This window comes from Lampris incognitus (assembly GCF_029633865.1).
Source record: "Lampris incognitus isolate fLamInc1 chromosome 3 unlocalized genomic scaffold, fLamInc1.hap2 SUPER_3_unloc_1, whole genome shotgun sequence".
Taxonomy (NCBI): domain Eukaryota; kingdom Metazoa; phylum Chordata; class Actinopteri; order Lampriformes; family Lampridae; genus Lampris; species Lampris incognitus.
In genome coordinates this window covers 470,027-488,728 of record NW_026611070.1, presented here as the reverse complement: position 1 = coordinate 488,728, position 18,702 = coordinate 470,027, and positions in this window count along the sequence as shown.

The following is an 18,702-nucleotide window of genomic DNA, read 5'->3' as shown; positions in this document are numbered from 1 at the left end:
CACAACATGTGTTCAAGCCAGCGAACAGGGACAGAGCTGATTCACATTTTAATTGGTGGTAGACTTTTTACAAGTCTGTTTAAAATATCAGTTGCATATTTAGATGGAAACGTGGCTAATGAAGACACATTATTTCAAAGTGAATAGACGTTAAATTCTGGTAATTGCCGCAAATTAAACGGTTGAGATCCACAGTGGTTTCAAGACCCCACTGCTCTGCATTGCTCCCATACTATAGGACTCCTTTAATACAGGCGCCGTTGGAGCAGGTGCAGTGTCTTCTCTGCTCAACAGGGGGCACTGCAGCATCACCTATCAAACATCAACTCCCATTTATAAACTTTATGGCAACTTTGCAGAGTCATGCTCGCAGAATGATACGACATGTTCATTCATATTTCACTCTCAGAATGGTGAGATTATTTTGATCTATGTGTTAGGGGCGAAATCTGACCAAGATTTACGCTGCGTTATCTGTCCGTGAATGTATCTAAGATGAGAGTAATATCTTGTAGCTGTGACCACTCTCTTCGTAGTGGTGGAAGTTTATTCTGGCACTGTGTAACTAAACGGGTGGAAGCTGCAAAAATGACTTTACATTTCTCGTTTGCAAAATGTTCACTCGCTCCTGCATGTGTGCCATGCAGCAAAAACAAAACTCAATATGGACCGAACCAATAAAATACTAAGAGGCATGTTTGGCACTGATAGAAAGCTCTGGGTAGGACTATAAAGAGATGGCTCACAAGAAGATTTTAGATCAAACCAGAGAGGAGTCCTTTTGAAATGTACCAAGCAACATTTTGCCCTCAAAGAGCATTTGAAGGCAGAATTTGTAAAGACAGTATACAAAACGCCCAACTAATTGACCTTCCTTGTGTTGCCAAAGGTGTGTGGTCCAGAAGAATGCGAGCTTAAATGTACATAGACGGAATCAAGAGGGACCATTAAAGGGCAAATGGGTGGATATATAGATGCATTGATTCATCTTTCATCACCCTCACATCACCCATCCCCCACTTTGATCTGGTAGACTCGGGTTTCCACACAGTCGCACAACTTCAAAGTACCCGTGTTCGACATTGGTATTCTCGGAGACAAAGTCACTCCTTGAGTGCGATGCTGCCCTGTTGAGATATGGCTCTCAGGAGGATTCATCAGCGGATGTTGTCACTGATGAATACTCAAACCTTCAGCTTCAATACGTCAACCTGATAACTGAGCACAAGTGCTGCTGTTGTTTCCCTGGAACCTCAGCCAACGTTTCTATTGGAAGGAAAGGTGAAAAGATTGACGGCGGCAGGACGGTTACCCACCGTTTTTTCTTCTTCTTTTTTCATCGTGTCACTTTCTGTCTCTCTGAACCTTACTGCAGTCTGCCACTGTCTATTCCTTCTCACTCTCCACCCATCTCCTCCTATATCACCTGTCCCTTCATCATTCAGGGGTCTATAGCTACAAGCGGAAATCGTGCAGAGAGAGAGAGAGAGAGAGAGAGAGAGAGAGAGAGAGAGAGAGAGAGAGAGAGAGAGAGAGAGAGAGAGAGAGAGAGAGAGAGATGTCTTTATTGTGAACCACTGAGTCAAGGCTTTGCTTTTATCCTTCAAGAATTTGTAACATTATCAATAGAAACCAGTAAGAGAGAGAGATGAAGGATGTTAAGGAAGGGCAGAGAATCATAAAAAAAGATGCAGATGGATGGAAGGACAAGGTGAAGGGCAGACTTTCAAAAAAAAGTCTTGATTGTTCCCTTCCTTCACATCAAAAGTCTTTCTTTTTTTTACCCGTGCGGTGTGGTATAGGGAATAAACCTACTTACAAAATAGGGCTGCAACTAGCGCTTATTTTCATAATCAATTGCTCTATGGATTATTTTTTTTCTATTAATCATGTAGTCTGCTAAAAGTAAAAAATACTGATGAATGCCCATCTTAAGTTTCCAGTGTCCAGAGTCAGTCATTTCACAATGATGTAAATCAGGGGATTGGTATATATGACTCGATCAATTAATCAACTACCAAAATTGTAGTTGATTAAATTTCTGTCAGTCAACTAATTGATTAATAGACAAATCATTTCAGCATTATTGCAAAGGGATCATTACAAAATCACATGCTTTATGTCTTGTGGAGATGTGTTGTAAATGAGAGAGACAAACATATGAGGCGAAATGAAGATAAGTGGAGAGGGAAAAACGTGTTATTTGTAGTTTGTAAGACGAGGAAACGACAAAGCTGTATATCTGTGTCTCGTCATTACAGGGCAATTGTTTTGAGCGAGATAGTTGGGCTCCTTTCGGCCTGTCTGCCGACATAAATATGTGATTGAACACCGGGGAGGGGAGGAGGAGGATCTGTGAAACAAACCTACAGCACTTGTAAAAGGTGACATTTCAGCTGCAATACATGGAATAACCAGCGAAGAGACACTAACCAGAGACTCAACTGGAGGCAGAGAATAAGAGGCAAAAACCACCAGTGTTAACACCAGTATATATATATAAAAAAAACCCTCATGTAACAAGTTTTTATCTCCAATCCAGACTGAAAGTCATTATAGTCATCATCGTTAACATCACATCAACAGCATCCTGTCAATAGCATCCTGACCTTGAGTAGGGTGTTCCCATCATGCATGACTGACGCCGTGTTTTTCACTGGTTTTTAAGAGTTTACCTAGTTGGTACTGAGCTTTATTGACAGATACTTAGTGTGAAATTCCATTAGTCAATTAAAGCAGCTGTAGGCAACTTTTCAACCCCCCCCCCTCCAGTGTTTCTAAGTGTTTTTATTATTTGCGCCAGTGTTGCAAAGACAACCGGATCACTTTCTGTTTATCATCAGCCTGGCTATTGTCCAAAGCAAGAAACGACCGTAAGAATCCCAATTTGAACTAGAAACCCCAATCTCAGTGCTATGACAAAGGCAGAGTAGAACATTTGGTAGTATTAATAAGTAGGCAGGTTGTGTTACTTACTGATCCAGTAGAAAGAATGCCAAATTAATGTTGGTTTCGAACCCTCTCAAGTCCTGGGTGTTGAATCGAACCCTGTTCCCCCGTCGAGATCCGTTTCCCCCTAGACAGAGTTTGATACAACACCAGGATACTTGATTAATCTTAACCTAACTTCAACCTAACCCTAAGCTTAACCTAACTTCAACCTAACCCTAAGCTTAACCTAACACTTGCTTTAACCTAATCATAACTGATGGCTAACCTGTTTCTATGCAAATGCTTGCGTCTGGCGAGGAGGAAACAGATCTTGATGAGAAACAGAGTTCGATACAACACCGGAGCTCGCTCCATTGAGTGAATGCCTGTCCAAGGTTCACTCTTGTTTTACCTCTGTTTCTATCACTCTCCCTCTTCGCCTTCTTTACCTCTTCCATCAACGGGGTTCTTTTTCTCTTGGCGGGTAGAGTTTCCACTGTCACTTCGGTTGTTCCATGGTCTGCCATTTCCTGTACTGGGGATGGCTACCGATAGCTACCGGGGTAAACAAAAGTGCTATCGTCTTCCAAGTTTGTCAAGTTCAAGTTCAACTTTATTGTCGTGTGTATTGGAATACAATGAAATTCTTGCGCTCTGGCTCTCTCTGCCTTAACACAAAGGACACAAAGACACACCATCCCAACCCCCCCCCCCAAAAAAACAAAAAAACAAAAACCCAGACCTACATAGACTATGTACACATTCATACATTATATACACAATATAGAAAAGTGAACAATAATGCAACAATGTAAGGTGCATATGGGTGCATCCATTTTTCAGCAAGCCAACTGCCTGTAGAAAAAAAAACATTACTGAGACAGGTGGTGTGTGATTTGATGCTCCAGTAACGTTTTTAGATGGAAGGAGTGAGAACAGAACATGAGCGGGGTGGCTGGTGTCCTTAATGATGTTTTGGGCTTTCCTTTTGCAGCAAGTGGTATGAATATTAAAAAGTTGTGGTAGTTCCATGCCAATGATTTTTGCTGCTGTTTTTACAGTCCTTTGCAGCAGTCTGCAGTCTTGGGCAGTCAGGTTGCCGAACCACACTGTGATACAGCCTGTCAAGACACTCGATCAGGGATGGCTGGTATAAATGGGCAAACAGAGCTAAGCCCTCTCTATCTTTTACAATAAAGATGAGAAAATTGTTGTTAAAAAGAACCTTAGAACAGATTGTTTAAAATTTGGTTGACCCTGGAGCAGCAACAGCATGACATAGTCACAAGAAAAACATAGGAAATGGGCTTATTTTTTACAGCCCAAATAGAGTAGCATCAGCTGCCATTCATCGTCATAGTGAGTGACAAGTGTCGTGACACGCCCCGTTGATTTGTTGATCATTTGGGCTAAATTCATTCAGCCCTCAGGCCACTGACTTTTGACCAATGACAGCGGACGTACAGTGTAACGGTACGTACAGTGAGGCGCTAATTGTGCGAGAGTGGCGAGTATAAGGTGAGCGTCGGCATTATCATGATTGAGGTGGATTATTTACTTTGTCATCCATTTTCTTCCATGTTTGGAGGAAAAAATGGAAGTGAAGAGACTGGGGAAACATTGTTCAAATGATGTTCAAATAATACAACAGGACAAATGACAAAATTGTAAGTTTGTGGTACTTGGTTTCAATGAAAGGACTGGCTAACAGCAAGTGTAGCTAAGAATTCACTTTTTTGTTTCCCATGCTAGCTTTTTTGAGGAGACACAGCTTGGAACCAACAAGGGATTGTGGATTTTTAAACATTTCTCTGACAAAATTTAGAAAATGTGTGTGAGAAAGAGCAAGACAGATACGGAGAGTTTTTTTTTAGTTTCAGGCCATTCTTGTGGGTACTTCTCTACAGTTTTGTTGTAGAGCACTTGCTATGACAAGGGCATATAGTGTCGTTGCTGTAACTTGGTATCTCAGATGTGATGCTGCTGTTGTTACAGCGTGAACTATCGATGGGTATAATGCATTTGTTAGCTCACCCATCCAATATCACCACCAGCCATCACTGCTCTCGATGGTACTGTGATAAAAGAGTTTTGGTATGAGTACCAAAACTCTTGAGACGCCTCAGAAAATACAGTCTCTACTGTGCCTTGTTGAGGATGCAGTTAGTGTTGAGAGACCATGTGAGGGTGTCTGTGATGTGTAAACCAAGAAATCCAAAACTGTCCACAATTTCAACAGACGGTCCATTGATGGAAATAGGAATGTGATTTCCTCTGATCTTTCTGAAGTCAACAATGATTTCTTTTGTCATATTGACATTTAGAGAGAGGTCTTTATTATGGCACCGTTTTGGTTGTGCAGTGGTTGACGCACTTCCTTTGTGCCGTAAACTGAGCCTTAATTTCCCTGCGATATCGTACCCGGTGGCAGACAGAATTGCATAGTGAAAGTGAGGCTTATCGGGAACCAATCTAAACGCCGACAGTGTCATTGTTGTATAGCCATCACACTGTGCAATCAACATTTACATCATAACGATAAGTTAAAGCAAAAAAGTTGTCCACTGCTACTTTAACGGTGCAATCGTGTCATTACCTTAATTCTTTTTAAAGCATTATACAAAACAAGTGGAAATTGATTCACCTGCCAGCTACTATCTTGACTCAAATGAGCGTGATTAAATGCTCGCAAGAAGGGCATAGTTTGACACGAATGAGTCATTCCCGTCACACCCAGTGGCACAATGTTTTCTCTTTTGACTTAATGAGCTTCATTATGTCCTGACTCATTGGTCTTTAGGGTTTTGGACGTTTTTTTTTCTTTTCTCTTCTGTTTTGATGAAAATTGGTTAGCAGCTGCTCTACTTGTTATGCTGCTGGTGGAGGAGGATGGTTTGAAATACTGGCTCGGGCTTCGTATGAATATGTATATGCCACGAATCCTTACTTTTTTATACCTTTTTTGTATTCTCCTTCATATGTCACAGCTCAATTCAGCACTCTCCTCGGCCCTTTTGCGGCACACTGACTTAACAGAGCAAAACTGACATTAAAATTGCCTCTTTCTAGAACAGTATACAGTGTCTCCCTAGCAATTTGTCCTACAGTCAAGTCTGCCTCACACCAGAAGCAATGGCATTATCTCAGCCAAGATCCCCTCATGCTGATCCGTTTGAAGCAGAAGGAAAAGAGCTGACGAGAAGGGAAAAGTAACTCTGTAGTGTGTGTGTGTGTTTGTGTTTGGGTGTGTGTACGCGCACTCACATTTGTGTGTGTGTACTGTCTTTTCTCTAATTGACTGGCTGGGGCTACGTGTTCTGCTTCCCTAAAACCCCCATTGATCCCATGGCCATTTCACAACAAACTTATTGCTTTGCTTTTACCTTCCGTTCCAGCCGTCCGTAACACCTCTGAAGAGGAGGAGTGTAGAAGTGGATGGGGAGGGTGGAGGGAGACACGGAGAGTGTTGGATGCAGGGGGGGGGGTCGACGAATAGAGGGACATAGAATGAGAAGGGCAGTGAAAGCAAGAGGGAGATGGATATAGGAGCAGATGATGTTGAAGGGAGCTAAGTTGAAAGACAGAATGGGGGAGTGTGTGGAAAGGAGGCAAATGAGGTTGGGTTGTATTTTTATGGGCCAGCCCCCCCCATCCTCTCTCTCGCTCTGTCTGTCTGTCTGTCTCTCACTCTCTCTGTCTCTGTCTGTCTCTCTCAAAGGAGTTATCTTTCTTGCTCTGTCTCTGTGTCTCTGTCTGTCTGTCTGTCTGTCTGTCTCTTTCCTTCGATGGTGTTTTAAGCCCCCAACGTATTCTTCCAGGCAGCACTGCATGGAAGGCACTCCCCGCCCCCAACAGTTTCATCCAATCACAGCACTGGTTAGGGTTAGGTTAGGGTTAGCGCCAGTGCTGTGATTGGCTGAAACTGTAGGGGGCGGGGAGTGCCTTCCATGCAGCGTTGCCTTGAAGAGTACATTGGGGGCTTAAAACACCATCGAGCGTTTCTTTCTCTCTCTCTCTCTCTCTCTCTCTCTCTCTCTCTCTCTCTCTCTCTCTCTCTCTCTCTCTCTCTCTCTCTCTCTCTCTCTCTCTCTCTCTCTCTCTCTCTCTCTCTCAAAGGAGAGTCGTCAAAAAAGGTTTACATTGTCAGTCTAATACAGTATGATACCATGAGAACACATCTGTCTTGGGAACCTGCTTCACACAATGTCCAAGGAGCAATTCCTAACATAGATATATGGCTATCATGAATTGGAAAATATTTCCAAAGAAAAATGCAGCTCAGTAAAAACGTTGTAGCTCCCACATTATACATGCATTACTGCCCAAAATGCCCTGACTTTGTTTTTCTTGAATAAATGTATGATCACCGTGAGCCCATCAGGAACATGCTGTTGCCTATAGCCATGGACTAAGTTCACGCATTGTGGTATTTTCACCCTTAGCTGGTTTGGAATGGATGTTCAAGCACAAAATGGAGAACAAAACTTTTATTCTTTCTCAAATCTTAAAAAAAGAAATAGTAGACCATCAAAAGCTTGAGAACAGACATATACAGGATCTCAGCGGAACTCTCCCTCTCTAATGTTATGCGAACTTTGACCTCTCTTCCTCCAGGTCTCTCTTCTCTTGGCTGGAGGCCGAGGCCAAGGCCATTAAATCTGTCTTATTAAGCAGCCGAGGCCCGCTCCTCTCTCCTCTCACCTGGCCTGCAGGATTGATGAGGATCTGCGAGAGGACTGACGGTCAAGAGTCAGCAGATTTGGAGTGCGGGCCAGTCAGCAACCTTCAAACAACACTGGGTGAGTACGGCGGTACAGTACCTTCATCACTGCTATTGTCTTCATCTCTGTGAAAGTTGCTACACTGACAGAACTATGGGAGTCTTGTATGTCCAGTTTTGGCCTATTTTCTAATTGCAACGAATGACTTACTCTCACATCAAACCAAACCACATATAATGCTATGCAAATGTCAATATACTTAATAGCTCTTGTAAGTATTAATCAATTATTTTTAGTTGCTGGAAAATATGAGTTTTGGAAATACAAGATTTCTGCAGAACGCCGATCTGTGCACTATGGAGACTTGTGGAGATACTAAAAACAGTAACATTAGTGGTTTTAGATTTTTAACTCGTGCAGCTTTTGTCTGGGACATAATTATAGCCTATTATATACAGGATGGCCCAGCGACATTTGGTAACACTTGTTTGTATCAAATATGTTTGGATATGATTCAATGAGAAGAAATGAAAGGATCATACGTCCTCATGAGCAGGCGACTAGGCCAGAGGAAAGCTTTTGTAGTTGGTGCGATGTGTAATGTCATTGGTCGATCAGTTACCATGGATGGCAGTGAGGTATTCATAGTGATGCCAGTTGCAAGAAAAAAGTAATTCTGCAGTGTGTGTGTGTGTGTGGGGGGGGGCGGTGTATGCATGTGCACATGCGCATGTGTGAGTTTGTTCTGAACAGGTGCATAATTAGAGTGTGTGGTGTGCCCGTTAACGTGAGAAATGAATTCTCAGAATATTGTTGCATGAGATTTTTTACTTATTGTTAAGAGTATTTTAATTTCGGACTTCTGCTACTTGACTTACTGGGTAATACTCCTGGAAAATGTCTTCTTTGGCATCACTTTACCTTTTTAATAAATGAGAGAATTGAATTTCTGTCCTTTTGTCCATATATTACAAGAATACAGTGTTTTCCATGTCCATCTCTGACTTTTATTGATGTGATTCTAACCGTTCTCTTGTACACAGCTCTGCCTTCTCGTGTGTAAATACACCTGACTTATGGGGCATTTGTTAATCCATCTGCATTCACAGAACCATAATGTCTATGGAGGGAAGCATTATATGACTTGGCACCTCCCTCATTCTCCTGGTAATGCCAATTCTCTTGTCTGACTTCCAATAGTTCCCATAAATCTTCCTCTGCCACCTGGTACTCTTAAAGTTCTTGATCAAAACGTGGCCGAAATGCAAATGATGAAAACATTCATGTGCATCGATCCCGTTTCTATATACTCGGCCTTCGGTTTGTTCTACAGTCATACTCTTGTGAGTCAATGCATTTTTAATGTGGACTTATTTTCAGTTGAATAATTTAGTGCACGGTCAGCAGCAGGGGTGATCCAGAATCCATCTGACCGGCAAAAAGAGCACAGGGGGTTATATCTGACCCAGGCAGGTTGGGTGGGCATTAAAATGTAAAACCCAACATGGTCTGCGGTTTGATTTCCGAAGAGTGGCAGGTTTCTGGAGTAGGGGTGAGGGCACATAGCAGGCGGTTCTGCCCCATCTCGCCTCCTGCTGTCCAGGCAAAGAATAAAACTTCCGGTTCATGTCATGTGTTTAACATTGCGCGAGTGTCTCATGCATTGACATCATATAACCGGGGCTGAACAGATTTGAAATCTGGAAGATGTAGTGCCAGAGTACCCCTATTGTGGTGGATTTGGAGGAAGTGGACATAAAGGGGGGGGTTGCTTTGCTAATGCAGATTGTTTGTCATCAACCACCCTAGTGATAGGCACGCCCACCTGTCACTCAACCTTAGTTACTGGGTGGGTGGCCGAAGGGTTATTTGAGCATCTCATTGTGGAATAGTTACCGGTTCAAATCCCATAGCAGCGTCAAAGTGTTAGTGAGCAACATGCTGTACCAAGGCCATCTTTGTCATATTCTTAATGAAAATGCAAAGCAATATTCCCAATATTCACTAGATGTTGTTTACATTCTTGTTAACAGTTTTAAGGGCAATATTGAATGTGAGTAATATATATTTCATTGGTGGCATGGTGGCCCAGTGGTTAGCGCTTTCGCCTCGCAGCATGAGGGTCCTGCGTTCGAACCCCAGGGTTGTCCAACCTTGGGTGTCATCCCAGGTTGCGGTGGGTTTCCCCCACCATCAAAAAGACATGCCTGTTAGGGTTAATACTCCTGTCTGTGCCCCTGACCGAGGCATGGCAAGACGAACTGGAGTTGGTCCCCGGGCACTGCACGGCGGCTGCCCACTGCTCCTAGCTACACGGCTAGGATGGGTTAAATACAGAGCATGAATTTCCCCACAGGGATTAATAAAGTATATCAAAATAGAAATAAAAAATCAAAATCTAGTGTTAACAGATACCCACTGTCTCCTGTGCTCTTTTGCTGTTGTAAACTTGTACTACCTCATTTATATGTGAATACATATAAGCTGGACTTTATTGAAATGGTCTAATATTTGCTTTAATTGTAATGTGCTGATAATACCGTTGACCTTTCCACACTCCAGTGAGGATTCCTATAGAGTGGCTGAGGGATGACCTTTTCATAGGCTAACTTGGACATTAGCTGGCAAATTGGCAGGGGCATTGCTACATCGGATGATAAGGAAATGACTGAAATAGGGATTGGTCGAGTTTGGGATTGGTCAGTTTACCATCTGAGAGTAGCTAAGTGCCGGGGAATTTGAGATAACAGACGGTATTATGACTTCACAGTGGGCATGGTTACTGGACCCCTTTTTTATTGCTCAAAACAAATATGGCCACGATCCAGCGGGAGTTACAATATGGACAATGTATGGTTGGGCTTCTAAAGCTAAAATATTCCACTATTGTGTGACTGTAAAATGTGTATGAAATGAGCTATATTGTAGCATACAAGTAGTGTAGACTAGTAATATTCTCAGTATGATTCAGCGCCCTGCTTGGTACACATGGCTCGAACTTTATTCATTTGTTTCATTACATTACGGTATTATGTAAATATGTGCATTGCCAATCTCCAGAGGGCAAATAAACCAATGGGGGATGCAAAGAGAGCATCCGAAGAAGGCAATTTAATAGCTTGCACTGACTGCCTTGTAACATATGTCATCTTGTCACACACACAAGTGGACATTAACAGCATCGCCAAGGATGGTGGGGTGAACCCATCTGCGGCGATGGTTGACGTGGGCATCTGGGGGTTTTCTCTTTCTCTTTCTCTCTCTCTCTCTCTCTCTCTCTCTCTCTCTCTCTCTCTCTCTCTCTCTCTCTCTCTCTCTCTCTCTCTCTCTCTCTCTCTCTCTCTCTGTCTCTCTGTCTCTGTCTCTCTCTCTGTCTCTCCCCTCTTCGTTTACCATGGTAGAGCACCGTGAACAGGAGGGTTGTGAATGGGTTGTTATTAATGGAGCCTCACTCGGTTGTAAGCAGGCATCCAGGGCTGCTGCTGCTCAGTGGCGTGCCCTCAGCTGACGTGAATAACAAAAGGCAGAGTGGGATCATTAGTTTCCCGGATGCCCGAGGGGCCTGCCACTTTAATCACGTTTGTGTAATGAAGACAGCTGCCGTGAATCGCTGCTTATCCATAATGTCTCAGCAATGCAGCTGTAATATGGTATTAATGTAGCAACTGCCCTGCCAGAGGTGGTGCACTGGCCTACGTGCATGTGTGTGTGTGTGTGTGTGTGTGTGTGTGTGTGTGGGTATAATTGGAGAAATTGAGACGGTGTCAGCTTTCATAACTCATAGACAATGGCCCCTGTGTTGGTTGGATATTGTGGCAATGTTATGACAAGGCCCGAGGTCACGTTAGATTGATTACCAGCAGAGATACCCAGTCTTTGGACATTTTACAGACATGATCAGTGTGGAAAATTAAAATTCACTAAACGGTTTAGCATAAGCGAAACAAATACATTAGATTTGGTTGTGAAATATACATACATATACGATGAACTGCTGGTCATGATGTCATGGTCAAATTAGTTCTTTTAAACATAGCCTCGGGGGGGGGGGCATCTGGGTAGCGTAGCGGTCTATTCCATTGCCTACTAACACGGGGATCGTTAGTTTGAAGCCCCGTGTTACTTGCAGCTTGGTCGGGCGTCCCTACAGACACAATTGGCTGTGTCTGCGGGTGGGAAGCCGGATGTGGGTGTGTGTCCTGGTCGCTGCACTAGCGCCTCCTCTGGTCGGTCGGGGCACCTGTTCAGGGGGCGAGAGGGAACTAGGGGGAATAGCGTGATTCGACTCCACATTTATCGGAGGAGGCACATGGTAGTCTGCAGCCCTCCCCAGATCAGCAGAGGGAGAAAAAGGGGGACCCCCCCCCCCAAAAAAGTAAACATTTTGTTTTTTTATTTTTTATTTTTTTAAACAATATATTTATTAGTTTTAATTTTTACAAGTAGAAGATGGATACATTATGTATCCAATAGGAAAAAAGACGAAAGTGCAGAAGACTATCCAACCAATAAACAGAACACCAGCTCAGCTTCAGACACACACTCCCATCTGTTACAGTGATAATGTGCAATAAAGACGAGCAAGAAAATCCCTGCAGCATGATGGCAGACACCAGGCGCTATGTCGTTCAGATAGGGCTCCCAAGTTTTATAAAACGGGTCTCTCTTTTTTTTTTTTTTTTTTTTACAGTATTTTATGGGATTTTCCACTGTACAGTAAAGTAAAACTTTTTATGAGGGAATCCTGCCAGAAGATGATGTGATGAAGCACACAGGATATCATCTGCTGTATATCAGCTGCGACGCACACAGCCGAGTCTCTGCTGACTTGACACTTTATCAGATTGCTTTTTTTTTTTTTTAATGGAAATTAAGAAGTGTGGCCATGCATTCTTGGTCATCATACTGCTCAGCGGTGGCAATGTACACCCCCTCCGCCACCCCACCGCATCTGAAACGCCACGATTTGTATCTTAATGAGTAAGGGTACTCGCTGGGTTTGTTTGTTTTCATGTAACACTCCCCCAACCTCCCAAAGTACGTGTGATGGTGTGCCAGTAGGCTGACCTTTTTTGTGTTGTCCCTCACAGTGGGCCGTGCCAGCGCCCAGCGCTTCCCCCAGCTGTTGGGCTTGATGGAGAGCCGCTGGGGCGCTGTGCATCGCTCTCTCGTCTTTTTGATGTTCCCACCAAGCCTTTGTACCCGGCCGAGCGACAGCGGGACCCTCTGTCCACCAACAAGTCGCACAAAATCTGAATGAAAATGGCTAATCTTGTTATTAGTCCTGCCCTGTCGTGCCACGTGCACTTCTTACCACCCCTCTATTGTTTTCTCTCCTCGCTCTCCCCAACTACCCCCCCTTTTATGCATATCGGTGGAAGTCAAATGACACAACAGGGATTTGGAGTGAATGTGTGCCGCCCTCCAACAGCACACTTGTGTGTTTTTGTTTTTTGGATTTTTTTTTTAACATCGTTGTCTTGATCACAGACTCCTTTGAGGTCATCGCTGATTTTTTTTTTTTTTTGGTCTGTGCCAAGGCATCTGCCATCACATTTTAGTTTAAGTTGGGAGGGATTCCCGGAGGGGGGGTCTGTCCTCAATAAATCTGACGGTTGTGTTTGTTTTGAGTCCGGCTGCGCATCTGGGCTTCTCAGAGGATGGAGAGCAAAGGCCCCTGTCCCCAAATCCCCACCTCCTCTCCCTCCCAGGTCTGTTTAATGCGACCAGATGCGGGGCACAGCGGCTGTGTGTGCGGTGGGTAAGTAAGGAGGCCCGCCGCATTTTCATCCTGATTTACATCTCTATTTGCATATGCATAGGATGAGTAGTCGTTGTCATTCTAATGAAGGAGGGGGGGGTAAATCTCCCTTGTAGGCAAGTAACACAAAAAAAGAGACTTTTTCAATGGCAGACATGCCTTCATGATCAGCTTTAATAGGCTTTTTTACCGGGGAGCCGCATTGAAGTGTGGCACATTAGGAAACAACTCAAAGTGGCTCATAAACCGCCCGGATCCTCCGACGCGCGCCAGCATCATCATCTCAGACAGATAAAAAGCATTCCATTTGTGAGTACCCCCTCCTCCCCCCCTGTATTTCTGAAGTTGGGCGAGATGACGATCTGATGGTAAGTGTGTTAACCGATCTGAATGTTTTTTTTGTTGTCCGTCTCGCTGTTAAAAAAAAGAGAAAAAAAAGCGCCCGTGGGAAATTGCCATGCTCTTAGCCGCGGGATGCGTCTCTCTGCGCTCGACTCTAATTGAAGTCGTGAGTGAAAGACTTTCTGAGTGTTCCTTTGTCACACACACACACATGCACACATATACACACACAAACACACACATTCTTGTACTTCTATCTCTGTGAGGACTCTCATTGACTACATTCTTCCCCTAACCCTTAACCCTAACCTTAACCATTAGAGCTACATGTCCTACCTTAATCTTTACCCTAACTTTGACCTAATCCTAATTCTTTATTTTTTTTGGGGGGGGTTCCCCCCTTTCTCTCCCCAATTGTATCCAGCCAATTTCCAACTCTTCTGAGCCGTCCCAGTCGCTTCTCCACTCCCTCTGCCAGTCCGGGGAGGGCTGCAGACTACCACATGTCTCCTCCGATACATGTGGAGTCGCCAAACGCTTCTTTTCACCAGACAGTGAGGAGTTTCACCAGGGGGACATAGCATGTGGGAGGATCACGCTATTCCCCCCAGTTCTCCCTCCCCGAACAGGCGCCCCGACTGACCACAGGAGGCGCTAGTGCAGCAACCAGGACAAATACCCACATCCAGCTTCCCACCCACAGACATGGCCAATTGTGTCTGTAGGGACGCCCGACCAAGCCGGAGGCAACACAGGGATTCGAACCAAAGATCCCCGTGTTGGTAGGCAACGGAATAGACCGCTACGCTGCCCGGACGCCCCACCTAACCCTAATTCTAACCCTAAATCCTAAGCCCTAACCCTAAAATAGAACCTTAAACAAGCAAAGACCGTCCAAAATGTTTTCACTTTGCAAATATGTCCTCATTCTGATGATTAAAAACTCATATTGGTCATCACAAAGATAGAGGTACAACAACACACACACACACACACACACACACACACACACACCACCCTTAAGTGATGGGAATCATCTCTATGGAAAAACTAAAGACTGATTTGTGTCATCATAAATGGCTGGACAGTTCAGACCTACAGGGCACTAGGAATTGCTGTGACTTGGGCGAACATGCAAAGCCATTCTATTTCACAGCGCATATAATCATTAGCTATCGTATAACTTATTTCTGGAATAAACCTTGTCAACTGACTTACCATTTCCTTATGGATCAATGGGCCACCAAATTAGAACATGTGAGTGCTTTTCATATTATTGTCAGAGTTTTGGAAAAGCATTCAGTGCATAGTTTGTCCTCTCCTTCCTGGGTAATGTGTGCCTGGCTCATGACAGCGTCTAGCTAATTGTTGGACAAAGGCATTGCCCACCTTATTGAGGCCTGACTGCTAAAAATGAGAATTCATCATCTCTCTATGTCTACTCAAACATGCTCTATTGTTATTTTTATTTTGTAAAGACTGTTGAATCCACAAAAGCATGTAGCTAGGGGACATTTCTTTTTGTGCTCCTGAAAGACGTGTGTCCCTTACAATTTACAGAGGCAGCTAAAGAATACTTATGAATAGTAGAGAAAGAAGGACAGCCGCTCATCTGGCCAGATTTAGGAGAGAGAATGTGTTGCTAACCCCTCTGTTATTTCTCAAGGAGCGGCTGCGATAGGAATGCAAGGGGTGGGGGCGTTGTTGAAGTGGGAGTTTACGAAGACTGGGGAGCCCACTGAGGTCAGAAAGGTGACTTGGTATCAATCTGCAGCAAACAAGCCCATCACATCTTATGCAGGAGATTGTGTTATTGAAGGTTAGGTGTGTGTTCATGTTATTTCCAATGATGGAGTCTTCCTCCAAAATGTTCTTATGTACACAAACTAGATAAATCTCTTTAACGCAGCTCCAAATATGAGTTGGCTATCAAACAGGTGGAGTGTAGGTAGGCATATGTTGGAGGTGATGTGTGTACTGCTGGATATTGCTGCACTCATAGTCATTTGTTTACTGTGATAGAAATGAACTTGGAAACTCAGATCCAGGACTCTTTATTGCTAGTATACATGTAAAACAGAAGAATTTAATCTTGCTTTTGTTATTGTCTGTAAAACATAAGACAGTTTGAACACGAAACACAGAACATCAAACATACAATATAACAATTCATGAACTGCATTTTATTGCTTTTCTAGCTGCAACAGCCACTTGAAGCGCCCCCCCCCCCTAATTACACCAAGATGGCACCCTAGGCAGCAGCCTCGGTTCTGCGCTCTCTAGTACTTTTTCTGTTTTTCTTTATTTGTATAGTTTCCTATAGTTTCACATTCAGTAGGGAAGAACCTTTAAACCTCCGACTATCCACCGGTCATACTTTTTCACCATTTTTCATTGAACTGGGAAGTTTTACCAAGCTTTTAATTGGAGGAGGCCTGTATCAAACCTCCCGTTTCTATGTAAAATAATTGAAAAAGCTGTTTTCCATCAGCTGAACAACTTCTTGGCACTAAACAACTGTTTGGTCTTCCAGTCAGGATTTCGACCACACCACAGCACTGAGACTGCTCTTGTTAAGGTCTTTAATGACATCCACTTAAACACAGACAGTGGCAGAGTCTCAGTCCAGGTTTTATTGGTTCTCAGTGCTGCATTTGACACAGTCTACCACACATATTACTTGACTGACTGGAAAACTGGGTGGGACTTTCTGGCACAGCACTAAACTGGTTTGAATCCTACTTAAAGGACAAGAACTACTTTATGTCTATAGGTAATTACAAATCTGAGTGGACAAAGATGACCTCTGGAGTCCCCCAGGGCTCCATTCTGGGGCCGCTTCTGTTTAACATCGATATGTTCCCATTAGGGCGGCATAGTGGTGCAGTGGTTAGCACGGTTGCCTCACAGCAAGAAGGTCATGGGTTCGAGCCCTGTGGTAGTCCAACCTTGGTGGGTCATCCCGGGTCATCCTCTGTGTGGAGTTTGCATGTTCTCTGCGTGGGTTTCCTCTGGGGGCTCTGGTTTCCTCCCACAGTCCAAAGACATGTAGGTCAGGTGAATCGGCCATACTAAATTGTCCCTAGGTATGAATGTGTGTGTAGTGTGTGTCGGCCCTGTGATGGTCTCGGGGCCTGTCCAGGGTGTCTCCCCGCCTGCTGCCCAATGACTGCTGGAATAGGCTCCATCATCTCCCCGACCCTGAGAGCAAGATAAGCGGTTCAGATAATGGATGGATGTTCCCATTAGATTCAAGATTCAAGACCCTTTATTGTTACGTCTTATTATACAAGTACAAGAGAGTAAAATTCTTGTGTTTCGGCCCCTCAACACTGCAGCAACAGTAGCAGTGTTGCAATAAAATAACAACAAAACAAAACAAAAAGCAGTAATAATAATAAATAGTGTGCAGTATATGTAAGGTGCTGTGTGTATGTAGGCTCTGCCTTAATAAATGTGCATATGTGTGTGTAGTTGTTTGCATATTTGTGTGTGTTTGTGTATGCCAAGGTATGTGTGTGTGTGCGTGTGTGTGTGTGTGTAGGTAAACTGATGATCCGCTAAAGACCATACATCAGTACCAGTCAGTCTGGCAACAGGCTTAGTGTCTTTAATGTTCTTTGTTCAAAAGCCTGATTGCTTGGTGGAAAAAGCTGTTCCAGAGCGTACTGGTCCAGGCTTTGAGGCTGTGGTACCGCTTGCCTGACAGTAGCAGCTGGAACAGTCCATAGTTGGGTTGGCTGGGGTCTTTGATAATCCTGCGGGCTTTGCTGACACAGCGTCTGTTATAGATGTCCTGGATGGAGGGAAATTCACATCCAGTGATGTCCTGGGCCGTCCGCATAACCCTCTGCAGCATTTTGTGGTTGTGGGCAGTACAGTTCCCATGCCAGGCGGTGATGCATCCAGTCAGGACTTTCTTGGTTGTGCCTTTGTAGAAGGCCCATAGAATCTTGGGCCCCATGCCAAACTTCAGTCGCCTGAGGTGAAAGAGGCATTGCTGTGCCTTTTTCACCACATGGCTGGTGTGTTCATCCCAGGTGAGATCCTCGGTAATGTGGACACCGAGGAACTTGAAACTTTTGACTGTCTCTACAGCAGTCCCATTGATGGTAATGGGGTCCAGCCTCCCTCCCTCTCTTCCTGTAGTCCACAATCAGCTCCTTGGTTTTGTCGACGTTGAGAGAAAGGTTATTCTCCTGGCACCACTTTGTTATATTGTTGACCTCTCCCCTGTATGCCATCTCATCATTGTCAGTGATCAGGCCCATCACCATCATGTCATCAGCAAACTTTATCACCAAGTTGGAGGTATGTATGGCCATGCAGTCATGGGTGTACAGGGAGTAGAGGAGGGGACTCAGTACACAGTCCTGGGGGGCTCCTGTGCTGAGGGTCAAAGGTGTTGGAGCCCGTCCTCACCACCTGGCATCGGCTTGACAGGAAGATCAGGATCCAGCTGAACAGGCTGGGGTTGAGTCCTAAGTCCCTGAGCTTGGTGTAGAGTCTGGAGGGAGGCCTATGGTTTTGAATGCTGAGCTGTTGTCTATAAACAGCATTCTCACATAGGAGTTCCTTTTCTCCAGGTGGGTGAGGGCGGTATGGAGTGTAGTGACTATTGCGTCATCAGTGGATCTATTTTGTCGGTAGGCAGATTGGTGGGGGTCAAGGGTAGATGGTAACGTGCTACAGATTAGTACCTTAACAAGCTTTTCAAAGCATTTACTCACTACGGGAGTGAGAGCAACAGGGCGCCACTCATTCAAGCATGTTACCTTAGTCTTCTTCTGCAGCGGTACAGTGACTGATGATTTATAGCAGGAGGGGACTACACACAGGGAAAGGGAGAGTTTGAAAATATCCATGATGACACCAGCCAGCTATGCTGTGCACGCTCTGATCACCCAGCCTGGAATGCCGTCCGGGCCGGCTGCTTTGCGGGTGTTC